The sequence below is a fragment of the Saccopteryx bilineata genome, chromosome 6 (assembly GCF_036850765.1).
Source record: "Saccopteryx bilineata isolate mSacBil1 chromosome 6, mSacBil1_pri_phased_curated, whole genome shotgun sequence".
NCBI lineage: Eukaryota > Metazoa > Chordata > Mammalia > Chiroptera > Emballonuridae > Saccopteryx > Saccopteryx bilineata.
Genome location: NC_089495.1, coordinates 58,124,457 through 58,150,825, shown reverse-complemented (window position 1 = coordinate 58,150,825; position 26,369 = coordinate 58,124,457). Strand labels below are relative to the sequence as shown.

Here is a 26,369-nt window from a genome sequence, read left to right as displayed (position 1 = left end):
CTATTGGAGCAAAGTTGGCCCGGGCACTGGGGATGGCTCCTTGGCCTCTGCCCCAGGCGCTAGAGTGGCTCTGGTCACGACAGAGTGACGCCCTGGATGGGCAGAGCATCGCCCCCTGGTGGGTGTGCCAGGTGGATCCGGTCGGGTGCATGCGGGAGTCTGTCTGACTGCCTCCCCGTTTCCAGCTTCAGAAAAATCAAAAAAAAAAAAAAAAGAATTCTTAGGAGATAAGACAAAAAGATAAAGAATCACATAACATCAGTTTTCATTGTAGTCATAGACATACAGGACTCTGATTCTGACACTCCTCACAACTCTAAAGCTGGAATGTATTACCCTTTATAGTGAATACCTTTATAAATCTATTATAATTTATTCTTTGCTAAAAAAATAATTTACTTCCACTTTACCTTTAAACACCTTAGGGAAGCACAACTATAACTGTTCCTCTAGATGCATTGCACTTGTCTGCTTTTCCATTTTGTTTTTGCTATTTCCACTTCTAACCCTTACATTTTCATCTATTTGAACTATCTGTTTACTTCAAGTCCAAAATTATGTTTGGCTCCATCCAGTTTAGCTGTACCTGACTCCTTTTTCTCCTGATATCTCTCTTGTCTGAAGTATAAGAGTAACTATCTTACAATTTTTTTCAAACATTGTTTTGTTGAATAGCTATTTGTGCACATGTATAATCTTCCTTACTAGACCTTAGTTCCTTGAGGTGAGATCCGAAATATGGTTTCTTTTTATATGTATTTTCAATACCATTTATCGCAATGCATTTCATAGAGTGAAAACACAGTAAAGAAGAATCTATTATAACAGCAATATTGCCTGCATAATATATATTAGTAAAAAACATGGGGTTGGCCTGACCTGTGGTGGCGCAGTGGGATAAAGCGTCGACCTGGAACACTGAGGTCGCCGGTTCGAAACCTTGGGCTTGCCCGGTCAAGGCACATATGGGAGTTGAAGCTTCCTGCTCCTCCCCCTTCCCTCTCTCTCTGTCTCTCTCTCTCACTCCTCTCTCTCTAAAAAGTCAATAAATAAAATATTAAAAAACAAACAAACAAACAAACAAAAACATGGGGTTGTGTTGGGCAGATAAAATGTATTATGCTCACTTTGTTAAAGTGGCGCTGCCCACGTGGAGGCCGTTGCCCAGGTGATAATGTGTGTCTCTGTGGGCAGGCAGAATTCTTGTAGCCTGGGGCTTGGTTTTTGGAATAAGCCTTTCCAACCCATTTTGATGTGGGGCAGTAAAATCCAATCATGCCTCAGAGAAGTGACTTTGTATTAGAGACTTCCCTATTTTGTATATTGGATTAAAGGTTTGGATTTCTACAATATAAAATAGGGGCAGGCCCTGGCTGGTTGGCCCAGCGGTGGAGCATTGGCCTGGCGTGTGGGGGACCCGGGTTCTATTCCCGGCCGGGGCACATAGGAGAAGCGCCCATTTGCTTCTCCACCACCCCCCTCCTTCCTCTCTGTCTCTCTCTTCCCCTCCTGCAGCCAAGGCTCCATTGGAGCAAGGGTGGCCCGGGCGCTGGGGATGGCTCCTTGGCCTCTGCCCCAGGCGCTAGAGTGGCTCTGGTCGCAGCAGAGCAACGCCCCGGAGGGGCAGAGCATCGCCCCCTGGTGGGCAGAGCATCGCCCCTGGTGGGCATGTCAGGTGGATCCCGGTCAGGCACATGGAATGCGGGAGTCTGTCTGACTGTCTCTCCTTGTTTCCAGCTTCAGAAAAATACAAAAAAAAAAAAAAGTTAAAAAAAAAATAGGGGCAGAACAGGAGCTTGCTCTCTTGGTTCCTGGGATGATTAGCATGAGAGAGCAGAGAGATCACAGCAGAGAGCAGAGAAAGGCCACTTGGAGTAGGCCAGGAGAAGCAGCCAAGATGGCAGAGTGTTGAGTGAGAAGCCAGTTTATACAGAGTTTGTGTAGAGAGAAGGAAGGAGATGAGGAACAGAGGTGAATAAGTCTGGTGAGCTAGAAACCTTTGATTCTAGAAAACTCAGATAAGTCAGTAGCTTTGTGAGCACTGAATGTGAGTGGGTTTTGGAGCCCAGTGTGTGTTTTTACTTGCTCACCGGGTGGAAGCTAGAATTAAAGATGACAGCCCATCAGTTCTTGGCTCCGTTGTTTCTTTACCAACTGTCCGAATCCAATGCGAACCTGCATGTGAATGGCCACGATGGTGGCTCCTGGCCTTACAGGTTGCTACAGCATTTTTATTTTTTTATTTATAGAGAGAGGAAGGAAGTTGAGGGAGGGAGAGGGATAGAGACAGAAGGAGAGACAGAGAGAGGAACTGATTTGTTGTTCTACTTATTTATGCCTTCATTGGTTGATTCTTGTATGTGACCTTGTAGAGAATCACCTGTCTGATATTGGACCCTCTATAACTTGGATTGGGGAACTTTTTAGTTAAAAAGCTCTTAGTGGGAATGGTGATGTGAATGTAATCCCCTGCTGCAAACACAAGGAAATAGGTCTCATGAATGCAAACACCAAGAAGCTGTGTGAGTGAATGACCTTTGTGTAAACACAAAAGAATGCATGTGAATGGGTTTTAGGAAAGTAGCCTAGAGCAGGAGTCAGGAACCTATGGCTCATGAGCCAGACCTGGTTCTTTTGATGGCTGCATCTGGCTCGCAGACAAATCTTTAATAAAAAAAAGAAATAATGTTAAAAATATAAAGCATTCTTCTGTATTACAATCCATTCATTTCCTACCGTTCATGTTCATGATTGTGAGTGGCTGGAGCCAATCACAGCTGTCCTCCGAGACAACATCAAATTTTTATTGGATAATGCATAAGGTACATGGGTCATTGTATGGCTCTCATGGAATTACATTTTAAAATATGTGGCGTTCATGGCTCTCTCAGCCAAAAAGTTTCCCGACCCCTGGCCTAGAGGTTTATAGACTGCTTCTCCCTTTGTGCTTGTTAATTTATAAAAGAAAAAGAATGTACTGACCAAAACTAGCCCTTTTTCCATATCAATAATAAGTACATTAGTCATTCTTTCCCTTTATCAGATGATCTTTCTCCCCTGTAATTCTGTTACCTTTGTTCTGCTTCTGACCAATAAAACTCTGGGAGAAGGAGATTTGAGAGCTTTGTCTCTCTTGACTGCCTCTCCCTAGACAACAGTTTATGTCTTGAGCAGTTTTTCCAGGTGACACCAGTAGTTCCCAAAAGGCTGGAGGACTTCATGACCTGACCAGGGATCCAACCTGCAATCTTGGAGTAGTAGGACAAAACTGTAACAACTGAGTTAGCCAGCCAGTTGGCTATAGCATTTTAAACTGTTAAGCAAATAAATTTGTAGAATTTGTGTTATTTGGTTTTGCTCACTTTTAATTAAAAATGGCGCTGCCCACATGGGGTGGCTGGTTACCTTCATGCATGGCAAGGGGCTTGGTTATGCTAATGTGTGCTGGGGGAATGTAAAGCCAGTAGCCAGGCCCACCATCACAGCAGCCTGGCCCATGCAGGTTCGCATTGGATTCGGACAGTTGGTAAAGAAACAACGAAGCCAAAAACTGATGGGCCTTCATCTTTAATTCTAGCTTGCACCTGGCGGGCAAGTAAAAAACACACACTGGGCTCCAAAACCCACTCACATTCAGTGCTCACAAAGGTACTGATTTATCCGAGTTTCCTAGAATCAAATCTTTCTAGCTCACCAGATTTATTCACCCCTGTTCCCCATCTCCTTCCTTCTCCCTGCACAAACTCTGCCCAAACTGGCTTCTCTCTCAGCACTCTGCTATTTTGGCTGCTTCTCCTGGCCATATGGCCTCTTTCTGCTCTCTCCTCTAATGATAATCTCAGGAACCAAGAGAGCAAGCTCTCGTTCTGCCCCCATTTTATAGTGTAGATCAGGGGTCCCCAAACTACGACCCACGGGCCGCATGCGGCTCCCTGAGGCCATTTATCCGGCCCCCGCTGCACTTCTGGAAGGGGTACCTCTTTCATTGGTGGTCAGTGAGAGGAGCATAGTTCTCACTGAAATACTGGTCAGTTTGTTGATTTAAATTTATTTGTTCTTTATTTTAAATATTGTATTTATTCCTGTTTTGTTTTTTTACTTTAAAATAAGATATGTGCAGTGTGCATAGGGATTTGTTCATAGTTTTTTTTATAGTCTGGCCCTCCAATGGTCTGAGGGACAGTGAACTAGCCCTCTGTTTAAAAAGTTTGGGGACCCCTGCTGTAGATTCAAAACCTTTAATCCAATATACAAAATGGGGAAGTCTCTCATACAAAGGCACATATCTGAGTCATGATGGGATTTTACCACCTCACATCAAAAAGGGTAGGAAAGACTTAATCCCAAAACTAAGCCCCAGGCTACAAGGATTCTGCCTACCCACAGCCCACCCCAACACACATTAATATCACCTGGGTGACGGCCTCCATGTGGGCAGTGCTATTTTTAACAAAGTGAGAATAATATATTTTATCTGCCCAATAGGGAGGGATTGTCCTGCTGAAAGATTTTAAAAGGAGGAGCTAGGAGGCCATTTTGAGGAGAAAGAGACCATGTTTTTGTAAGAGAGAAGACCATGTGGTGGCAGAGGAGGCAGGCAGACAAGATGGAGGCCTGCAGAGAGAAGGAGATGGGGAACAAAGGTGAATAAGGCTGGTGGGGCTTTTGGTTCTAGGAAAACCAGAATGATTCTCCTGGTTGTGGAAACAGAGGAACATGTGAGTGGGTTTTGGTGCCCCGTGTTTGCTTTTTACTCGTTGGCCAGTGCGAGTCTAGAATAGAAGGTAATGGGCCACCAGTTCTTGGCTCTGTTGTTTCATTACCATCTGTCTGAATCAAATGGGAACCTGCAAAAGCTGGGCAGCTGTGATGGTGGCCGAGGCTACTGGCTTTACATTAACCAGAGCTAATTTTCAAGACTTGGCTTTGTCAATGAATTCTCATGTAGATAGATACAAATGACTATCGCTAAATGTTTCAGTAGACAATAAGGATTGTGTGCTAGGGCCAATATATCAGATATTAATTACCACTTGGTAAATAAATTAGATAACATAAAAGTTACACAAAAAATTATACTGCCTTAAGAATATATATTAGCTGGGAAGGCATAAATGAACTGATAATCAGGTGGGAAGGCATTATACCAAAGGAATGAGTTTCTTTAAACTACTTACATAGCTAACATAATTTTAACAAGATATCTACCCCTGCCTGCCCCTCCCCCCAGTTAATAAAAATTGACTGAAAAAAATCCTGCTAGGGTGATTGCTGCAATTTTGCACCCATGAAGGCTCAGCGGGCAGCTCACAAAGGCTTCTTACCTGCCTCTCCCACTATTTACGAACATAATTAAAATGAAAATGAATACACTGCTTGACTGCTACTGTAACCAGGACTGTGAAAAGGCATGGCTTTAACTTGTGAGGGTGACCTCTATGAATTTCACCACCACTAAAAAGCTCAGGCAGGTTGAACAACATTCTCATTTCTTCGAGAAACATTTAAAAGTGTTACATGGGCTCCTTTTCAAAATATTTTCTGAAGTGTTTTTTTTAAATTTACATTTACTTTGTTTTAACTATAATTTCTGTTTAATTTATTTTTATGACAAATGGAGATGAATAAAGGGAGATTGAGTATAATTTCCCAGAAATTATTGACTGAAATTAAGGAAGTATAGGTCCATTCTTTTGTTTAGTCATGATATTAAGTGACAGGTAGAAATCACCCACTTTCTTGCTTTTCTTCACAGTATCATAACTAGGTCAAAAAAGCCTTTAGGTACATGTTTTCAATCCCACTATTATGCTAGCAATTTTTTTTTTATTAAGGTAGGGGGTGGCAGGGAGGCAGAGAGATGGACTCCCGTATGTACCCAGATTGGGATCCACCTGGCAAGCCTTATATGGGGTGATGCTGTGCCTATTTGAGGCATTGCTCTATTGCTCAGCAACTTAGCTATTCTAGTGCCTGGGGCAAGGCCATGGAGCCATGCTCAGCACCTGGGGCCAACTTGTTTGAACTACTAGAGCCATGGCTGGAGGAGGTAGAGTGAGAGAGAGAAAGAGAGAGAGAAGGGGGAGGGTGGAGAAGCAGGCAGTCACTTCTCCTGTGTGTCCTGACCAGAAGTGGAACCTAGGACTTCCATATGCTGGGCTTAGGCTCCTCTACCACTGAGCCAACTGGCCAGGGCTGTTATGCTAGCATTAGAAAGAAGCAGAACCTTTCCAAGCCACCCAAGATCACTTTTTTCCTTCTAGAATAAATCTTTCAGAGTCTTCAGTTTTTCGAACTTATCTGGTTAAACTCTTGCTTGGAATGTTAAGAATGTCCTGTGTATGAGAAATCCAGAAAGTCAAGGAGACACAGGAAAAAACAACAACTCAGAATTCTTGATATTACTCTATCAGCAATCTATTGGATATGAATTGGGCTTTTTCCAAAGATTCCTGCATATAGACTCAGAAAGCTTCTCAGCCTCAAATCTTTGTTTTAACATTTTGGAAAGGCAGTCAGACACTTACCTGATACTTATTGGCTGAACGAGATTCTCAATAGCCAGGTTATGTGGTATTTCAAACAAAAACTGAATAGAAGCACCAAATTGGAAGGAGAATGCTGAGATAGGCAGGTTTGTTGGTAGCAGAGCAACTATCTGATGTTTTGACATCAAGAAAGACAATACAAAACTTCTGTATTCCAGTCAAGCAAAATTACTGATGGTCATATTTTCTATTTGAGTTACAGAAAATAATTTAAGACATGTTCAGAATGCCAGGGAAATAAAAATCTTGGACCCATAAACTATATCTCATTTTAAAGACACATTTTCACTAAAGATTTAATTTAAACTTTGTTCATCTGGAATATCTATTTATCTGGAATACTCTGTTGATGCTAAAATGATGGTTTCCATCCTTGCTTGATTAGCACTTGGTCAAAGTCTCAATTCTGGAGTTCTTTACAGTATTTGAAGTATTCTCACATGCCATATCTCATTTGAGATCTGCAGTAATCCTAGGAGGTAGACAAAGCAAGTAATACAATGTTCATTGTATAAATAGGACATTTGAAGTTCAGATGAGTCAGAGACTTTCTTCATGTCACAAAACAGTAAGAAGAAAACAAAAGATGATGAGTCACACCTCCTATGAAATACTCATTCTTCTATTCAGGACTGGCTCATTATCTCTGCATGCGAACCTGTTACATTGAAGTCACAAAGGCCATAACTGCCTGACCAGGCAGTGGCACAGGGGATAGAGCGTAACCTTGAGGTCACCAGCTTGAGTGTGGGTTCATCTGGTTTGAGCAAGGCTCACCAGTTTGAGCCCAACATTGCTGGCTTGAGCAAGGGGTCACTCAGTCTGCTGTAGCCCCCAGGTTAGTGAACATATGAGAAATCAATTAATGAACAACTAAGGTGCCAAAATGAAGAATTGATGCTTCTCATATCTCTCCCTTCCTGTCTGTCCCTATCTGTCCCTCTTTCTGTCTCTCTCTGTCTTTGTCACACACACACACACACACACACACACACACACACACACACACAAAGGGCCATAACCTTTTCTATCCAGTTTTAGAAAATAGTTATTCAGTAGGTTCTTTCAGCATTATCATGTATAAATACGTTAGGATATATTAAAGAAACACTATATAAACTAATTCATGTATAATCTCTGTATTTTGTAGACTTCTGTTTCCACATCTCATGTTTGATTCTCTCTACTCTAACTATATAAGATGAATGTGATTGCTTTTATGCTGTAACCGAAAGATGAAATTGAGTTGATGCTACCTGAACAAGGACAGTATCAATTTTTCTATAACAATATTCTTATATAACTGAATGGTGATTTTAAACTGTATACTCACAAGCTGAAACATTGATATGTGTTTTTAATGAATAGCAAAGTTATGGCTTTAGCAGAAATTCTTGCATTAAAAGATGATTTACAAATTTATATGATTTTGAGTGCCTGTTATATGCTAGTTACTATGACTAGAATGTAAACTATAAAAGGCATATCATCTGTTTTCTTGGAGCCTTAAAGCATATTATCCTAGTTCTATAAGCAAATATTTGTTAACTTAAATATAAAAGGCCTGTTATGTTGAAAAGGAACAAGCATTTATTTGAGATTAACAGGATAGCTGTTTTAGAAGTACTGATTCAGGCCAAACCCCAAATAGAGTTCTGATTAGGTGACAAAGGCAATGAGTGTTTATGAGAAATGGAAGGGGAATAATTACACCAATAGAAGGAAGGCATTTCTATTGGTAAAGACATCATAATATACGGACACTAATGCTAACCAATGCCTTTGATTTTCAGTCTGGTAGTCATCGGTCCTGTTTCCATAATATCTGCTTTCTTCCTATCTTTGCAGTTCTTTCAGGCACAAGGTTGCCCAGTACAAAGGTTATTTTGCCTTGTTTTGACATTCTGAAAGTTTGAGACATAAGATGAATAAGGCAGCTCATCTGCAATTGAGAGCTCCAGCTTCAGTTGAAAGTGGCTCAATTTATTATTTCTTACATGTTACCAACATGCATTAATATAAAGAAGCATACAATATCACTCTGGAATAATATCAACAATTTTATTATCATCAATATATAGTCATTACTGTAAATCCTATATAATTATAAATGGTATAATTTATTAATATAAAACTAGTATTAACATTATTTAATACATAATTACATTGACGTAATTTGATAGCACATGTATTGAACTGGGTTGACAATGGATGGCAAAGAAAATGTAAAGAGAAGTAAGAGAAAAAATCACTTCACTTCTTTTGTGTATTTTGTATAACACATAAACTTAGAACCTATGAAATTCATATATGTATGACTGTAGTTGTTTAAAAATACATTCAATGAAAAAGCACCTCTTTTCTCAAAGGGATGTGAAGATAATATCAGAGTTTTCCTTTGTGATGTGACTGCATAAATAATACTTTACTGCTGTGATTTGGGTGGTTCAGATGGAAGGAAATAAACTTATTTATTCAAAACTATGTACATAACAACCATTATACTACTAGGGCTACAAGATAAACTCTAGTTGGTTGCAGAAATATTCAAAATTCTAAAACTTGAGTAAAATGAGCAAATTGTCAAGAGAGACAGGCCTGTGTCTTTAAAGTGCCAGAGATGTGGATTTGGAACCAAACTCTAAGATTTCCAGGCCATGAGACAAGTAAGCAATGTAATTTTATCTCCTAAACTTCAGTTTTCTCATAGGTGAAATGAGTGTCTGTGAGAATCAGGATTAGGAAGCAATGTATCTAAAGAATGCAGTGCACATAGGAATTACATAATAAATGGCAACAAAATGACAAAAGAATATGAAGTAGATGGATTTTAATTTTTTTTCCTTTAATATTTTTGTTATTTACTGGTATTTTTTGTAATTTACTTTTAATATGTGTAATACCTTTTTACATATGTTCCTGTAATTTAATACTGCGGTTGAGAAAACAATCGTTATCTAATGGCTTCTATGTACAAAGCATTGTGCCGTGTGCCTTGGGTCAGGCAGGAATGAAGGGATATATACATCTCTCCCCACAGGCACAGCGCTGTCACAAGGAGGCATTGTCCTTGACCTGTCAACCACTCAGATGTTTCCATGAAGGGCCAAAGGTTCAACAAAATAAAAAGTTAGAAATATATGTCTATTGCAAATGAATGTATGATTTAAATTTCAAATTTCCCACTTCCTGAGTTGTACTCATGAACTCATAAGATCTTTCCAGTGTACCTTATTTAATTAGTCATTCTCCCAACAGCAGTATAGTGTTTTCTTTCACTATAGAGATGGTCATTAGCAATAGCGGGAAAGATTATGGTTTTGTGCGGAGGAGGATTTAATGGTGGGTGGACTGGACCCGTGCCCTGGGTCTTGACTTTTGAACAGCCCCACGAAACCCTAACTGTACACTTTTTTTTTAATGACACCAAGTTTGGTTTCATATGTGCAATTTTAACATTAATAATACATAATATTTTTTTATTTATTTAAAAATATGGTTAACATGTATTTTTATTTTCCCCATCTCTCTCTTTTTTTATAAGGGGCCCAATATTTTCTTCTGCACCTGGGGACTCAACCAACCTTAATCTGCCTCTGGTTTTTTAAATAAAAATTTCACAAAACCTAAGTAGTGTTTAGAATCCACAGTAAAAGCAATAGAAGCAGCCCAAAACATTAGTCAACAACAATGCAGCCTAACTGGGCACACTTGTGATGATCATAAACAATAGCATTAGTTGGCTATTTGACTCATAACATTTTGTTTATAAATCTCATGTACCAAATTTCATAGACTTCCTGGTAATTGCATTTTGGCAGTTTCCTCATCTCTAAGGTAAAGGTGCTAAACAATTTTAAAAAAAATTTAATTTTACTTAGAAAATTAACAGAGTGACATTGATCAGTAAGAGTACATAGGTTTCAGATGAACATTTCTATAACATTTGAACTGTTAATTATGTAGCATACCCATCACCCAAAGTCAAATCATTTTCCATCACCTTATATTTGTCCCTCTTTAGACCCACCTCCCCACTTCCACCCCCTCCCCATTCATTCAAGTCCCCTTCCTTCTCCTCCAAGTTTCCTTCCCCCCGGTAACCACTTCACTTTTATCTATGTCCATAAGTCTCAGTTGTATATCCCACTTAAGAGTGAAATCAAATAGTTCTTAGCTTTCTCTAATTTACTTAATTCACTCAGTATAATGTTCTCAAGGTCCATCCATGTCCTAATTGTCACTGTGTTATCGTTTCTTATGGCTGAGTAGTATTACATTGTGTGTATGTGTGTGTGTGTGTGTATGTATATATATATATTATATATGTGTGTGCATATATATAAGTGTGTATATATAAGTGTGTGTATATATATATACATATATATATATATATATATATACACACACACACACATATATATATACCACTTCTTCACTTCTTCTTTACCCAATCCTCTATCAAGGGACACTTAGGTTGTTTCCATGTCTTAGCCATTGTGAATAATACTGCAATGACAAGGGGGTGCATGTGTCTTTATGTACCAATGTTTTCGGGTTTTGGGGGTAGATACACAGTAGAAGGATTGCTGGGTCATATGGTAGTTTTATTCTTAATTTTTTGAGGAGCCACCATACTTTCTTCCATAATAGTTGTACTAATTTGCATTCCCACCAGCAGTGAATGAGGTTTCCTTTTCCTCCACAGCCTCTGCAACACTTGTTATTACCTTTCTTGTTGATAATAGTCAATCTAACAGGCATGACATGGTATCTCATGTAGTTTTGATTTGAATTTCTTGAACAGCTAGTGAACATGAGCATCTTTTTATATATCTGTTGGGCATTTGTATGTCCACCTGGGAGAAATCTCTGTTCAGGTCCTCTCCCCATTTTTTAATTGAATTGTTTGCTTGTTTGTTGCTGAACTTTGTGAATTCTTTATATAATTTGGATATTAACCTCTTATCGGAGCTATTATTTGCAAATATCATCTTGCATTAACTGGGTTGCTTATTTGTTTTGTTGTCAGTTACCTTTGCTGTGCAGAAGCTTTTTAGTTTGATATACAATGGTACCTTGAGATACTAGCATAGCAACATATGAATTTTTTTAAGATATGAGCTACAACTTGGTCCATATTTTTGTTTGAGATCTAAGCAAAATGCTAAGATACGAGTCATAATTCAGGAAGCTGCCACTAGTTGGTGCGTTGGTGCATGGGTCCAGTATCAGCAGCACAACACCAGCATCTCATTCTTTCTCACTTGTTACCCACAGAATCAAGTCGAATCTCGTGTGCATCACTCATTCCTGCATCATTTTTTCATTTTTTACTGACATTTTTTTATGCTATCATGTGGCCTACGAAAGTGAGTGTAAAGGACAGTGGTGAGAAGAAGAAGAGAATGATGTCAATAGAAGTAAAACAAGAAATAATAGAAAAACATGAGCGTGGTGTATGAGTGATTGAACTGGCAAGGCTGTATGACTGCAACACATCTACAATTTGTACCATCCTTAAACAAAAGGATGCCATCAAAAGTGTAAATCCAGCAAAAGAAACCACAATTCTGTCCCAGTTAAGGACAAATATCCATGAAGAAATGGAGAAGCTTCTGCTGGCATAGGTGAAAGAGAAAGAGCTGGCAGGACATGCACTGACAGAGATTGTAATATGCGAAAAGGCACATATTATTTATGGCGACTTGAAGAAGAAAGAACCATCAACCTCAAAAGAGGCAGCAGAAGATACATTTAAGGCAAGTCGTGGCTGGTTTGAAAATTTCAAGAAGAGATCTGGCATCAACTCGGTGGTGAGGCATGGTGAAGCTGCAAGTGCTGATGTTAAGGCAGCTCAGGAGTACATCACACGTTTTGCTGTGTTTATCGCAAAGGAAGGGTACATCCCCCAACAAGTGTTCAACTGTGACAAAACAGGTTTGTTTTTATGCCCTGGAGGACTTTCATCACTGCAGAAGAGAAGAAGCTGCCAGACCATAAACCTATGAAGGACCATCTGACCCTTGCATTGTGTGCAAATGCTAGCGGTGACTGTAAAGTAAAGCCACTGCTAGTGTAGCATTCTGAAAATCCTCAAGCCTTTAAGACTCACAAGATTCTTAAAGAAAAACTGCAGGTTATGTGGCGTGCCAGTGCTAGGGCATGGGTTACACAGCAGTTTCTTATTGAATGGGTAAATCTCGTCTTTGGTCCCGCAGTAAAGAAATATCTTCAAGAAAATAAACTCCTGAAAAAAGCATTACTAATCCTTGAAAATACTTCAGCCCACCCACGTGGTCTTGAAGATGACATTCTCAGTAAGTTCAAATTTGTGAAAGTACTCTACCTCCCACCCAACTCAACTTCCATCTTGCAACCTATGAATCAACAGGTCATTTCCAACTTTAAAAGGCTTTACACAAAGCACTTGATCTGCCGCTGCTTTGAGGTGACTGAGAATAGAGTTCTAACCCTTTGAGAGTTTTGGAAAGATCACTACATCGTGATATGTTTATGCATTATTGACTTGGCATGGCAAGAGGTTACAAGAAGAACCTTGAACTCGGCATGGAAAAAGTTATGGCCTGATGTTGTTGCAGACAGGGACTTCAAAGGATTTGAACCAGAGACTGAGACTGAGGTAGAAGCGTTGGAGGAGATTGTGTCTCTCAGAAAGTTGATGAGCCCGGAGGTAGATGAGGGTGACATAAACAAGCTTGTTGAGGAACATGAGCAGGAACTCTCAACTGAGGAGTTAAAGGAGCTACAGATGATACAACATACAGAGCTTCTGCAAGAGATTACTAGTGAGTAGGAAGTAGAGTTGGAGGAAGTGATTTCTACAAGTGAAATTAAAGACATGCTGGCAATGTGGGAGAAGCTTTCAAGTTTCTTTGAAAAGAAACACCCAGAAAAAGTTTCAATTGGTTGTGCTTCAGCACTTTTTTTTAATCTTGTTTTATTAATTTTAATGCAGTGACATTGATAAATCAGGGTACATATGTTCTGAGAAAACATCTCCAGATTATTTTGACCTTTGATTATGCTGCATACCCCTCACCCAAAGTCAAATCGTCCTCCGTCACCTTCCATCTGGTTTCTTTGTGCCCCTCCCCTCCCCCCACCCCCTCCCTTTCCTTCCTTGCCGCCTCCCCACCCCTCCACCTTACTCCCTGTTACCATCACATCTTGTCCATATCTCTGAGTCTCATTTTTATGTCCCATCTATACATGGGTTCATATAGTTCTTAGTTTTTTCTGATTTACTTATTTCACTCCGTATAATGTTATCAAGGTCCATCCATGTTATTGTAAATGATCTGATGTCATCATTTCTTATGGCTGAGTAGTATTCTATAGTATATATGTACCAAAGCTTTTTAATCCACTCATCCTCTGGCGGACACTTGGGCTGTTTCCAGATCTTCGCTATTATGAACAATGCTGCTATAAACATGGGGGTGCATTTCTCCTTCTGGAACGGTTCTATGGTGTCCTCGGGGTATATTCCTAAAAGTTGGATGGCTGGGTCAAAAGGCAGTTTGATTTTCAATTTTTTGAGGAATCTCCATACTGTTTTAAACAGAGGCTGCACCAGTCTGCATTCCCACCAGCAGTGTAGGAGGGTTCACTTTTCTCCACATCCTCACCAGCACTTATTCTGTGTTGTTTTGTTGATGAGCGCCATTCTGGCTGGTGTGAGGTGATATCTCATTGTGGTTTTAATTTGCATTTCTCTAATGATTAGTGATGTTGAGCATTTTTTAATATGTCTATTGGCCATCTGTATATCCTCTTTGGAGAAGTGTCTATTCATATTTTTTACCCATTTTTTGATTAGATTGTTTGTCTTTCTGGTGTTAAGATTTACAAGTTCCTTATAAATTTTGGTTATTAACCCCTTATCAGATGTACTGTCAAATATGTTCTCCCATTGTGTAGTTTCTCTTTTTATTCTGTTCTTATTGTCTTTGGCTGTGCAAAAGCTTTTTAGTTTGATATAATCCCATTTGTTTATCCTGTCTTTTATTTCCCTTGCCCGTGAAGATAAATCAGCAAATATATCGCTGCAAGAGATGTCAGAGAGCTTACTGCCTATGTTTTCTTCTAAGATGCTTATGGTTTCATGCCTAACATTTAAGTCTTTTATCCATTTTGAGTTTATTTTTGTGAATCATGTAAGTTGTTGGTCTAGTTTTATTTTTTGCAGGTTGCTGTTCAATTTTCCCAACATCATTTGCTGAAGAGGCTGTCTTTACTCTATTTTATGGCCTTACCTCCTTTGTCAAATATCAGTTGTCCATAGAGCTCTGCGTTTATTTCTGGGTTCTCTGTTCTGTTCCATTGATCTATGTGCCTGCGCTTATGCCAGTACCAGGCTGTTTTGAGTACAATGACCTTGATAGTAGTATAGCTTGATATAAGGAAGTGTGATACCTCCCCCTTTATTCTTCTTTTTTAAGATTGCTGAGGCTATTCATGTTCTCCTTTGGTTCCCTATACATTTTTGGAATATGTTATCTATATTTCTAAAGTATGTCATTGGTATTTTAATTGGTATTGCATTGAATTTATAAATTATTTTGGGTAATATAGACTTTTAAATGATGTTTTATTCTTCCTGACCATGAGCACGGTATATGCTTCCACTTCTTTGTATCTTCCTTGATTTCTTTTATCAATGTTTTATAATTTTCCAAGTACAAGTCTTTAGTCTCCTTGGTTAAATGTACTCCTAGGTACTTTATTTTTTAGGTTGTAATAGTGAAGGAAATTGTTTCCTTAATTTCTCTTTCTGACTGTTCATTGTTGGTTTATAAAAATGCCTCTGATTTCTGAGTATTAATTTTATATCCTGCCACCTTGCTGAATTCATTTATCAAGTCCAGTCATTTTTGGACTGAGACTTTAGGATTTTCTATATACAATATCATGTCATCTGCAAATAATGATAGCTTTACTTCTTTTTCAACTTGAATGCCTTTTATTTCTTCTTCTTGTCTGATTGCTGTGGCTAGGACTTCCAGGACTATGTTGAATAAGAGTGGTGAAAGGGGGCACCCCTGCCTTGTTCCTGATCTTAAGGGGATTTCTTTTCATTTTTGCCCGTTGAGTATAATGTTGGCTGTAGGTTTGTCATAGATGGCTTTTATCATGTTGAGGTATGTTTCCTGTATTCTCACTTTGTTGAGAGTTTTGATCATGAACAGGTGCTGGATTTTATCAAATGCTTTTTCTGCATCTATTGAAATTGTCATGTGGTTTTTCTCCTTCCTTTTGTTTATGTGATGAATAACATTGATAAGAGTTGTGAATATTGTACCAGCCATGCCTCCCCAGAATAACTGCGACTTGATCATGGTGTATGATTTTTTTCCATATATTGTTGGATCCAGTTTGCTAATATTTTGTTGAGGATTTTAGCATCTATATTCATCAGGGATTTTGGCCTATAATTTTCTTTCTTTGTGTTGTCTTTGCCTGGTTTTGGAATCAGAATTATGCTCGCCTCATAAAAGGAGCTTGGAAGCCTGCCTTCCTCTTGAATTTTTTCAAATAGCTTGAGAAGGATAGGAGTTAGTTCTTCTTTGAATATTTGGTAGAATTCACTTGTGAAGCCATCAGGCCCAGGACTTTTCTTTGTTGGGAGTTTTTTGATAACTGTTTTGATCTCATTTGTTGTAATTGGTCTGTTTAGGTTTTCTGATTCCTCCAGATTGATTTTTGGAAGATTGTATGTTTCAAGGAATTTGTCCATTTTATCTAGGTTGTCTAGTTTTTGAGCATACTGTTCTCCATAGTATTTTCTTACAATCCTTTGTATTTCTGTTGTGTTAGTTATTATTTCTCCCCTCTCATTTCTAATATTATTTATTTGAGTCCTCTCTCTCTTTTTCTTGGTGAGTCTAGTTAAATGTTCATCAATCTTGTTCACCTTTTCAAAGAACCAGCTTCTAGTTTCATTGATGCTCTGTATTGTTTCTTTAGACTCTGTCATTTATTTCTGCTCTAATCTTTATTATGTCCTTTCTTCTACTACATTTAGGCTTTACTTGCTGTTCTTTTTCAAGTTCTTTTAGATGCATGGTTAAGTTGTTTATTTGAGCTTTTTCTAGCTTCTTAAAGTGTGCCTGTAGTTCTCTGAACTTCCCTCTAAGTACTGCTTTTGCTGTGTCCCATAAATTTTGAGTTGTTGTATGCTCATTATCATTTGTTTCTAGGAATTTTTTTATTTCTTCTTTGATCTCATTCTTAATCCATTCATTATTTAACAACCTGCTATTTAGTTTCCATGTGTTTTGGAATTTTTTTTTTTTTTTTTGCATTTTTCTGAAGCTGGAAACAGGGAGAGACAGTCAGACAGACTCCCACGTGCGCCCGACCGGGATTCACCCGGCACGCCCACCAGAGGCGATGCTCTGCCCACCAGGGGGTGATGCTCTGCCCAACCTGGGCATTGCCATGTTGCGACCAGAGCCACTCTAGCGCCTGGGGCAGAGGCCACAGAGCCATCCCCAGCGCCCGGGCCATCTTTGCTCCAATGGAGCCTTGGCTGCGGGAGGGGAAGAGAGAGACAGAGAGGAAGGCGCGGCGGAGGGGTGGAGAAGCAAATGGACACTTCTCCTATGTGCCCTGGCCGGGAATCGAACCCGGGTCCTCTGCACATTAGGCCGACGCTCTACCGCTGAGGCAACCGGCCAGGGCTGTTTTGGAATTTTTAAGCTTTTCTGTTGTGGTTGATTTCTAGTTTCATGCCATTGTGATCAGAGAAAGTGCTTGATATGATATCAATCTTCTTAAATTTGTTGAGTCCACTTTTGTGCCCTAATATGTTGTCTATCCTAGAGAATGTACCATGAGCAGTTGAAAAGAATGTATATTCTGCTGCTTTAGGGTGAAAGGTTCTGAAGATATCTATTAAATTGAGTTGACCTAGTGTGTCCATTAAGTCTGCTGTTTTCTTTCTTGAGGATCTATCTAGTGATGTTAGTGGGGTATTAAAATTCCCTACTATTATAGTGTTGCTGTTGATCTCACTCTTTATGTCCATCAAATTCTGCTTTATATATTTAGGTGCTCCTATATTAGGTGCATAGATATTTATAATAGTTATATCTTCCTGTTGGATTGCTGCCTTTATCATTATGTAGTGGCCTTTTTTATCTCTTACTATATTCTTTGTTTTAAAGTCCATTTTGTCTGATATAAGTATGGCTACCCCAGCTTTTTTTTCATTTCCATTTGCATGAAATATTTTTTTCCATCCTTTTACCTTCAAACTATGTGCATCTTTTGTTTTAAAGTGTGTCTCTTGTAGACAGCATATGTATGGGTCCTGTTTTCTTATGCATGCAGCTACCCTATGTCTTTTGATTGGATCATTTAATCCATTTACATTTAAGGTTATTATTGATATGTAGTTGTTTATTGCCATTTTATTCTTTAAAGCTGTATTCCTCTTTTGCTATATTCTTTTCCCACTTTGATCTGTTTACACCATGCCCCTTAACATTTCCTGCAGCATTGGTTTGGTTGTAGTGAATTCCTTGAGTTTTTTTTTTCTGGGAAACTTTTTATTTCTCCTTCAATTTTAAATGATAGCCTTGCTGGATAAAGTAGTCTTGGTTGTAGGTTCTTGTTCTGCATTACTTTGAATATTTCTTGCCATTCCCTTCTGGTCTCAAGTGTTTCTTTTGAGAAGTTAGAAGTCATCCTTATGGGGGCTCCTTTGTAGGTGATAGCCTTTTTTTCTCTAGCAGCTTTTATTATTTTCTCTTTATCACTTAGCTTTGATATTTTAATTATGATGTGTCTTGGTGTAGGTTTCTTTGGGTTTCTTTTTAGTGGAGTTCTCTGTGCTTCTTGAACTTGTGAGAGTTTCTCCTGTATTAATTTAGGGAAGTTTTCAGCTATGATATGATTGAACAAAGCCTCTATCCCTTTTTCTTTCTCTTCTTCTTCAGGAACCCCTATGATGTGGATGTTATTTCCTTTTATGTTGTCACAGAGCTCTCTAAAAGTTTCCTTAGACTTTTTGAGTCTCTTTTCTTTTTTCTTCTCTGCTTTTATGCCTTCATTCCAGTTGTCTTCCAACTCGCTGATTCAATCCTCAGCTCTATCCATCCTGTTTTTAATTCCTTCCATTGTGGTCTTCATTTCTGATATTGTATTTGTCATCTCCGACTTGTTCTTTTTTAATATTTCAATATCCTTTTTTATAATTGCTATTTCTTTATTTAGGTGTTCGTGATGACTATCCATTGTTGTTCTAAGATCCCTAAGCATTCTTACAATCATTATTTTAAACTCTGCATCTGGAAGTTTGATTATTTCCATATTACTCAGTTCATCTCCTTAAGGTTTCTATTGTGGTTTCATTTGGATTGCACTTCTTTGTCTTCTCATTGTGTCTGTGTGTTTGGTGTTTTCTTTGTAAAGCTGGTTGAGTCTAGGCTTGGTGTTGTGTGCCTCCAGTTTTCACTTGTGTTGTTTTGAGGTCTTCTTGGGTTGGCATCAGCTATTATCCACTTTTGGATTTGGGCTGCTTTGAAGTCTTGATTTGTTTGTTTTCTTAATGGGTGATTGTCTTGTTTGCTGATCTCAGCAGGGGGCTTATTTAAAACTGTATCCAGGAATGCGGTGGGTGTGACCTGAGGCTCTGAAGTCCTCTTCTGCCAGTTAATCTCTCTGGGGACGGGTTGCTTTCTCAGCTTCAGTAGGGGGAGGTGTATCTCAGATTTCCATGGAGACCTTAGTTATTGCCCGTCTCCCCACTTCTTGTTTTTAGCTGTGTCTTGTTTTGCTAATTGGAGATGGAGAGATGTCTGTATCTCTGTGACCTGGAAGTACTTTTGTATTTTGCTTTGTGGAAGGATCAGCCCCTCCCCCAGTTATGGCCAACTCCATAACTGAATGAGTTAGCTTTTAATGTCATCACCTGTATTCCTCTCCCCCTCACCATTCGTCTCTCTCTCTTCTTTCTTTTTGGAAGACAAGCAGGCCCTTTCAACACACCTTGTTCCCTGGTCGCCAGGCAAGTGGCTGTGAGCAGTATTTACTGCTCTTTTCCTTGGAGTGAGAGCCCAGCCTCACTCCTCCCCCTCTGTTCCTGTAAGCAGGGGAGATTCAGGCGCTCCCTACCAGGTTTGTTGTGGCTTCTTCTATGCTCCTTGGTTTTTGAAAGCTGTTATTGTAGTCCAGATTTGGTTTTTCATGCTGATTGTTCATAAATTAGTTTATAATCCAGTTCAGTGGTGTGAGCTGGGAGTCTGTGCGTCTGCCTACTCCGCTGCCATCTTCAGGTCTGTCCTCCTTACTCCTTTTTAATCCTAAAATTCTTTTTAACAAACCTTCTTTTGATACCAGACTATAGCATCAGTGACTTTGGATGCCATTTATTCTACAGAAATCACACATTTGTCATTTTAAGCTCAGGAGGGTGCACCACGCCACTAGGAGGCAGCTAGGCTGTGTGGGAGACACTGAGGAGAGCACCGCCGCTGCCTCAGGAGACCTGGAAGTCACACCGAGGTAGCCGGTGGGCACGCTGCCTCCACAACCATCGCCCCACCCCTTTCCAGCAGGATTTCATGCTGGAGCCTCGCTTCAGCACTTTTTAATGACACTTGTTTGTCACATTTCTGTAACATTTTAAAAGGCAAGCAAAAGCAAACCTCTTTGGATAGATTTTTATTAAAAAGTCCTGCAAGTGAAAGTGCCAAAAGTGCAGCCAAAAAGGAAAAAACAGGTGATGATTAAATGGAAAACATGTAATGTTAAACTTAGGTTAAGTTTAAAGTTAAGAAAGTGCATTTTTTTACAATTAAGTTTTTGTGGTTTCATTTTAAGTAAAGAAAGTGCAGTTTTAGTTTTGTCAAAAGTAAATAAAATGCAGTTTTAGTTTACATTTAGTGTTAAGAATGTGCAGTTTTAGTCTACGTGTCTACAGTGCCTGCTTCCTTTCCTTCCTCTCTCCTCCTCCACCATTCACCTTCATTAATCGCACTCATCTGTCTCCAAGGTATGAATACAGTACTAAATTACACTTTTTAAGAATTTCATATATTTTGTTATGCATTGGTAAAGGATACATGTGTGTTTCTTAATTAAAAATGTCTTTTTTATAATTTAGGATGGTTTAGGGATGTTTCACAGGGCTGGATTGAATTAAATCTATTTCAGTTATTTTAAATGGAAGAAATTTGTTTGATATATTAGTTGACTGACTTAGTAGCTCGGTTACAGAATGAATTAAACTTGTATCTCATGATACCACTGTAGTCCTATTCATTTATTTTTGCCTTTATTTCTCTTACCTTTAGGGTCAAATTCATAAATTGTTCTCTCAGGCCAAGGTTCATTAGTTTAGTACTGTTTCCTTCTATGCAATTTATCATTTAAGGTCTTATATTTAGGTCTTTGATCTGTTTTGAATTAATTTTGTTCAAGGGGACAAACTATAGTCACGTTTCATTCTTTTGCATGTGGCTTTCCAATTTTCCCAGCGCTATTTATTGAAGAGGCTTTCTTTTCTCCATGGTGTGTTTGGCTCCTTTGTCAAAGATTATTTTTCCATATACTGAATATGTGGTTTTATTTCTGGGCTCCCGGTTCTGTTCTATTGGTGTATGTCTGTTTCTCTGCTAGTATCATTCTGTTTTGATTATTGTGTCTCTATAATATAATTTGAAGTCAGGTAGTGTGATACCTTTGGCTTCATTGTTTTTCCTCAGGATTGCTTTGGCTATTCTGGGTTTTTATGGTTCCATACAAATCTGGTGATTTTTTGTTTGACTTCTTTAAAAGTTGACATTGGGATTTTGATGGGAATTGCATTAAATTTATATATTGCTTTTGGTAATATGGCCATTTTAACTATGTTTTCTTTTAATCCATGAACATAGAATTTTTTTTATTTCATTGTGTCTTTTTCAGTTATTTTTTAATAATGTTTTGTAGTTTTCAGTACGTAGTTTGTTCACATCACTTGTTAACTTTATTCCTAGGTATTTTTTATTGTTGTTGTTGCAATTGTAGAAGAAATTTTTTTAAATTTTGTTTCCTGAAGCTTTATCAATGGCATATAGGAAATAACAGGCTTTTTTTTATATTGATTTTGTATCCTGTGACTTTACTGTATTGGTTTATTGTTTCTAATAGTTTTTTTTGGTGAAGTCTTTGGGGTATTCTAGATACAGGATCATGTTGTCTGCAAAATATGGTAACTTTACTTAATCTTTTCAAATATGGATGCCTTTTATTTCTTTCTCTTGCCTGAACATTCTGGTAAAACTTCCAGAACTATGTTGAATAAGAGTGGAGAGAGTGGACAACCTTGTCTTGTTTTTGTTTTTAGAGGAAAAATCTTCATTTTATTAACATTTAGTATGATATGAGCTGATGCTTTGTCATATATGGCCTTGTTATGTAGGGGTATTTTTCTTCTATTTTTATTTTATTAAGTGGTTTAAACCTAGAGAGATGTTGTATCTTATTGAATGCCTTTTCTGCATCTATTGATAGGATCATATGATTTTTGTTTTGTTGACGTGGTGTATTACATTGATTAATTTCTATATTATATGTTGAACACTGCTTGTATTCCTGGAATGAATCCCACTCGATTGTGCTGTATTATTTTTTTAATGTGTTGTTGTATTCAATTTGTTAGTATTTTATTTTGGATTTTTACATTTGTATTCATTGAAGATATTGGTCTATAGTTTTCTGTTTTCATGTTGTCCTTGCTCCGTTTGGGTATCAGAGTTATGAATCATAAAATTTGTTAGGGAGTATTGCTTCTTCTTTTAATGTTTGGAAGACTTTGAGGAGGATAGGTACCAAATCTTTGAATGCTTGATCGAATTTACTAATGTAGCCATCTGTTCCTGAAAATTTAATCTAGGGGTTCTTTTTGATAGTTGTTTCTATTTCCTCTCTGCTTATTTGTCTATTTAGGTTTTCTACTTCTTCATGACTCAGTCTAGGAAGATTGTATAGTTCTAGGAACTTATCCATTTGCTGTAGGTTGTTGAATTTAGTGACATGTAATCTTTCATAGTATTCTACTATGATCCTTTGTATATCTATGATGTCTGTGATAATTTTTCCTCTTTCATTTTAGATTTTGTTTATATAACTCCTTTCTATTTTTTTCTTAGTGAGTCAAGCAAGGGGTTTCTCAATTTTATTGATCTTTTCAAAGAACCAGCTCTTTGTTTTATTATTTTTTCTATACTTTTTTTGTTCTCTATTTCATTTTGTTTTCCCCTAACTTTTACTACAGTCTTCCCTTGCCATATTGCAATTCACTTTTCACAGTGTCAGTGTATCATAGATTTTTGAATTTTATATGTCTAATTTTGTAACACAGATTTTTCACTATATTGTGGGATTTTTCAGTATATAGGTATTTTTATATTTATTATTTTAATTATTTTGCAGTAAATTAAGTGTTGGAAAGGTTAATAACAGTAAGGTTTATAAGAGTGTAGGGAGGATTTATAAAGCCTTAAAAAATATACATAAAAAATAAACATAAGGTTGCTACTTTGTGAATTTTAACCTCTCAAGGGGGTTCTGGAACCTAACCCCTGCAATAGATGAGGGACCACTGTATTTTCTTTGTTCTGCTGACTTTGGGTTGCCTTTGTTGTTTTTCTTCTTCTAGTTCCTTAAGATGTAGTATTAGGTTTTTTACTTGGGATTTATCTTCTTTCTTGATATAAGCCTGTAATGATATAAACATGCCTCTTAATACTGATTTCACTGCATCCCAGAAATTTTGATATGTTGTCATATTCATTTGTCTGTGTATATCTTTTGATCTCTACTTTCATTTCTTTTTGATCCAGTCATTTTTAATTTTTTTTTAAATTTTTATTTTATTTATTCATTTTAGAGAGGAGAGAGAGACAGAGAAAGAGAGGAGAGAGAGACAGGGGGGAGGAGCTGGAAGCATCAACTCCCATACGTGCCTTGACAAGGCAAGCCCAGGGTTTCGAACAGGCGACCTCAGTATTTCCAGGTCGACGCTTTATCCACTGTGCCACCACAGGTCAGGCCAATCCAGTCATTTTTTAAGAAGTATGTTGCTTTATCTGACAAAGTGGTGGTACAGTAGATAGAGCATTGGACTGGGCTACAGAGGACCCAGGTTTGTAACCCTGAGGTTGCCAGCATAAGCACAGCTTTATCTGGCTTCAGCATGGGCTCAACAGCTGAGTGCGGGGTTGCTGGCTTGAGTGTGGGATCATAGAAATGACCCCATGGTCAGTGGCTTGAGCCCAAGGTCACTGGCTTGAGCAAAAAGTTACTTGCTCTGCTGTGGCCCCCAAGTTGAAGCATATATGAGAAAGCAGTCAATGTACAACTAAGGTGCCACAATGAAGAATTGATCCTTCTCATGTCTCTCCCTTCCTGTCTGTCTGTCCCTATCTTTTACTCTTTCTATCTCTCTCTGTCTCTGTCACACACACACACAAAAAGTATGTTGCTTCATTTCTACATTTTTGTGGGGATTTTTTACGTCTTCTTTGCAGTTGAATTCGAATTTCAAAGCCTTATGGTCAGAAAATATGCTTGGTATAATTTCTATCTTCCTGAATTTTGATGTTAGTATTGTGTCCCAACATATGGTTTATCCTTGAGAATGTTCCATGCACACTGGAGAAGATGTATAATCTGATGTTTTGGGATGCAATGTCCTATAAATATCTGTTTTGTTCATTTGGTCTAGTTTGTCATTTAAGGCTGAAATTTCTTTATTGATTTTTTTGTTTGGATGGTCTATCTAAAGCAATCAATTGTCTGTTGAGATCTCCAAGAATAAACAACTAAAAATAAAAAATAACAATTACAAAAGTACAATAAAATATAAAAATTTAAAAAATTATGAGTAGTAAAATAGAAAAACCACAAAAAGGATAAAAAACCAACCAACCAACAAACCAAACAAACAAAACACAAAAAGTAAGAATAAAGAATATAAAAATTTAAGAAAATAAAATTCAAAAGAGAACAATGAATAAGAATAAAGAAGGGAAAACAGAAGAAATGGAACAAAAAGGAAAAATAAATTTCAGTTTTGAGAGTTCACTGTTTTCTTCCAGTAGGTGTTACTGTATTACAGGTTTTATTTATGTGAAATTTCTGGGCTCCCCTCTGCTGAGATATTGCTGAGGCCACAGTCATGTTGGTGGTTGGGGAGCATTATGAGGACATTGCAGCTTCATCTTTATGGTTTCGCTTTCCAGCTTTATGGATCTAGCAATGGAGTTCTCAGGCCTCCAGGCACTTTTCCCCATGTCTTATCAGACCAGAGGACCTGTTCTTTAGGGGAGAAAGTGACTCGAGAGAGCTAGCTGTAGGGTTTGTCTCTGCCACTCTTCATACTGTGAGGTGAGGGAAGTGGCATCTGGGAAGCTGGAGGCTGCACTTTCGTTTTCTGTCCCTGCCAAGTGTGGTCTACACAGGCAGACTTCAGGAACACTGGCTGTGACCCTGTCCTCTGCTGCCACTTTGGTTTAGTTTCTCCCTATTCCCCCCTGCCCCATCATCTTACCACTACTGCCATCAGGAGACCCAGTCACTCTGGGTTTCCCTCTCCATACACCTCAGACAAAACCCAGACAGTCTGAGCTTCCCTCCTCCCTGTAGTCTGGCAGAGAAAAATAAAGCCAGTCACTCTGGGTTTGTCTCCACTCCAGAGCCTTTGGCAAATGCGTTTTATTTTCTGCCTCCTTTACAACCCATCCCACTTTTAGTCCATTCAGTGCATGATCTTTCAGGTGCACCTGTGAGCCCAGCTGGGATTCTCTTGCTGCATTATAGTTGTTCACTTCCTTGAAATTTCAAGGGGAGAGTTCAGGAGTATCTCTCACACCGCCATTACTCTGACATCATCTATTTTTCCATTTCTTAGATTTGCTGAAAAATCATATTGAAACAGTATCAACATGGATGCATGTTTAGGGATTGTTTTTTGTTTTCTTTATTTTGTATTTTTCTGAATTGAGAAGCAGGGAGGCAGAGAAACAGACTCCCACATGTGCCTGACCTATATCAACCTGGCATGCCAACCAGGGGACAATGCTTTGCCCAACTGGGACATTGCTCCATTGCTACCGGAACCATTCTAGTATCTGGAGGCAAAGACCATGGAGCCATCCTCAGCATCCAGGCCAACCTTGCTCCAATGGAGCCTTGGCTGCAGGAGGGGAAAAGAGAGATAAAGAGAAAGGGGAGGGGAGGGGTAAAGAAGCAGATGGGCACTTCTTCTTTGAGCTCTGATTGGGAATTAAACCCAGGACTTCCACATGCCAGGCCAAAGCTCTACCACTGAGCCAGTCAGCCAGAACTTTTACTTTCTGATAATTTAAATGTTGACTTACATTTATATGTGCAATTATTGTGTTTATAATGCACATTTATATAATTTTATGTTATACCCTAGGATACTGTAAGGGCCATATTTATTCAATATTATTGTACTAGTAGTGAGTGAAAATTATCACTGCCTTTTAAAGAGGTTTTAGATTAGTTAGATGGTTATGCTTAAAAAAATGGTTTAAGAAACTAAACTTTTAAATTAAAAATTTTTTATTGATTTTTAGAGAGAGAGGAAGGGAGAAAGAGAAAGAAAGAAATATCAATTTGTTGTTCCATTCATTTATGCATTCATTGGGTTGATTCTTGTATCTGCCCCGATCAGGGATCGAACCCATAGCCTTAGTGTATTGGGATGACCTAAGCTACCTGGCCTGGGATTAAATATTTTAATAAAGGTATTTGGTTTTTTTTAAATAACGTTCAAAGCAA

General features: G+C 38.4%; 1 protein-coding gene and 1 non-coding gene across 2 annotated transcripts in view; one reads left to right on the top strand and one right to left on the bottom strand.

The window, feature by feature from the left end:
• Positions 1 to 26,369, top strand: part of GPC5 (glypican 5) — a 1,883,811-nt gene that overhangs the window by 817,283 nt on the left and 1,040,159 nt on the right. The gene's annotated exons all lie outside the window — the stretch shown is intronic.
• On the bottom strand, positions 17,180 to 17,255 carry TRNAI-AAU (transfer RNA isoleucine (anticodon AAU)). Its single transcript has one exon. It is a non-coding gene; the product is annotated as a tRNA-Ile (tRNA).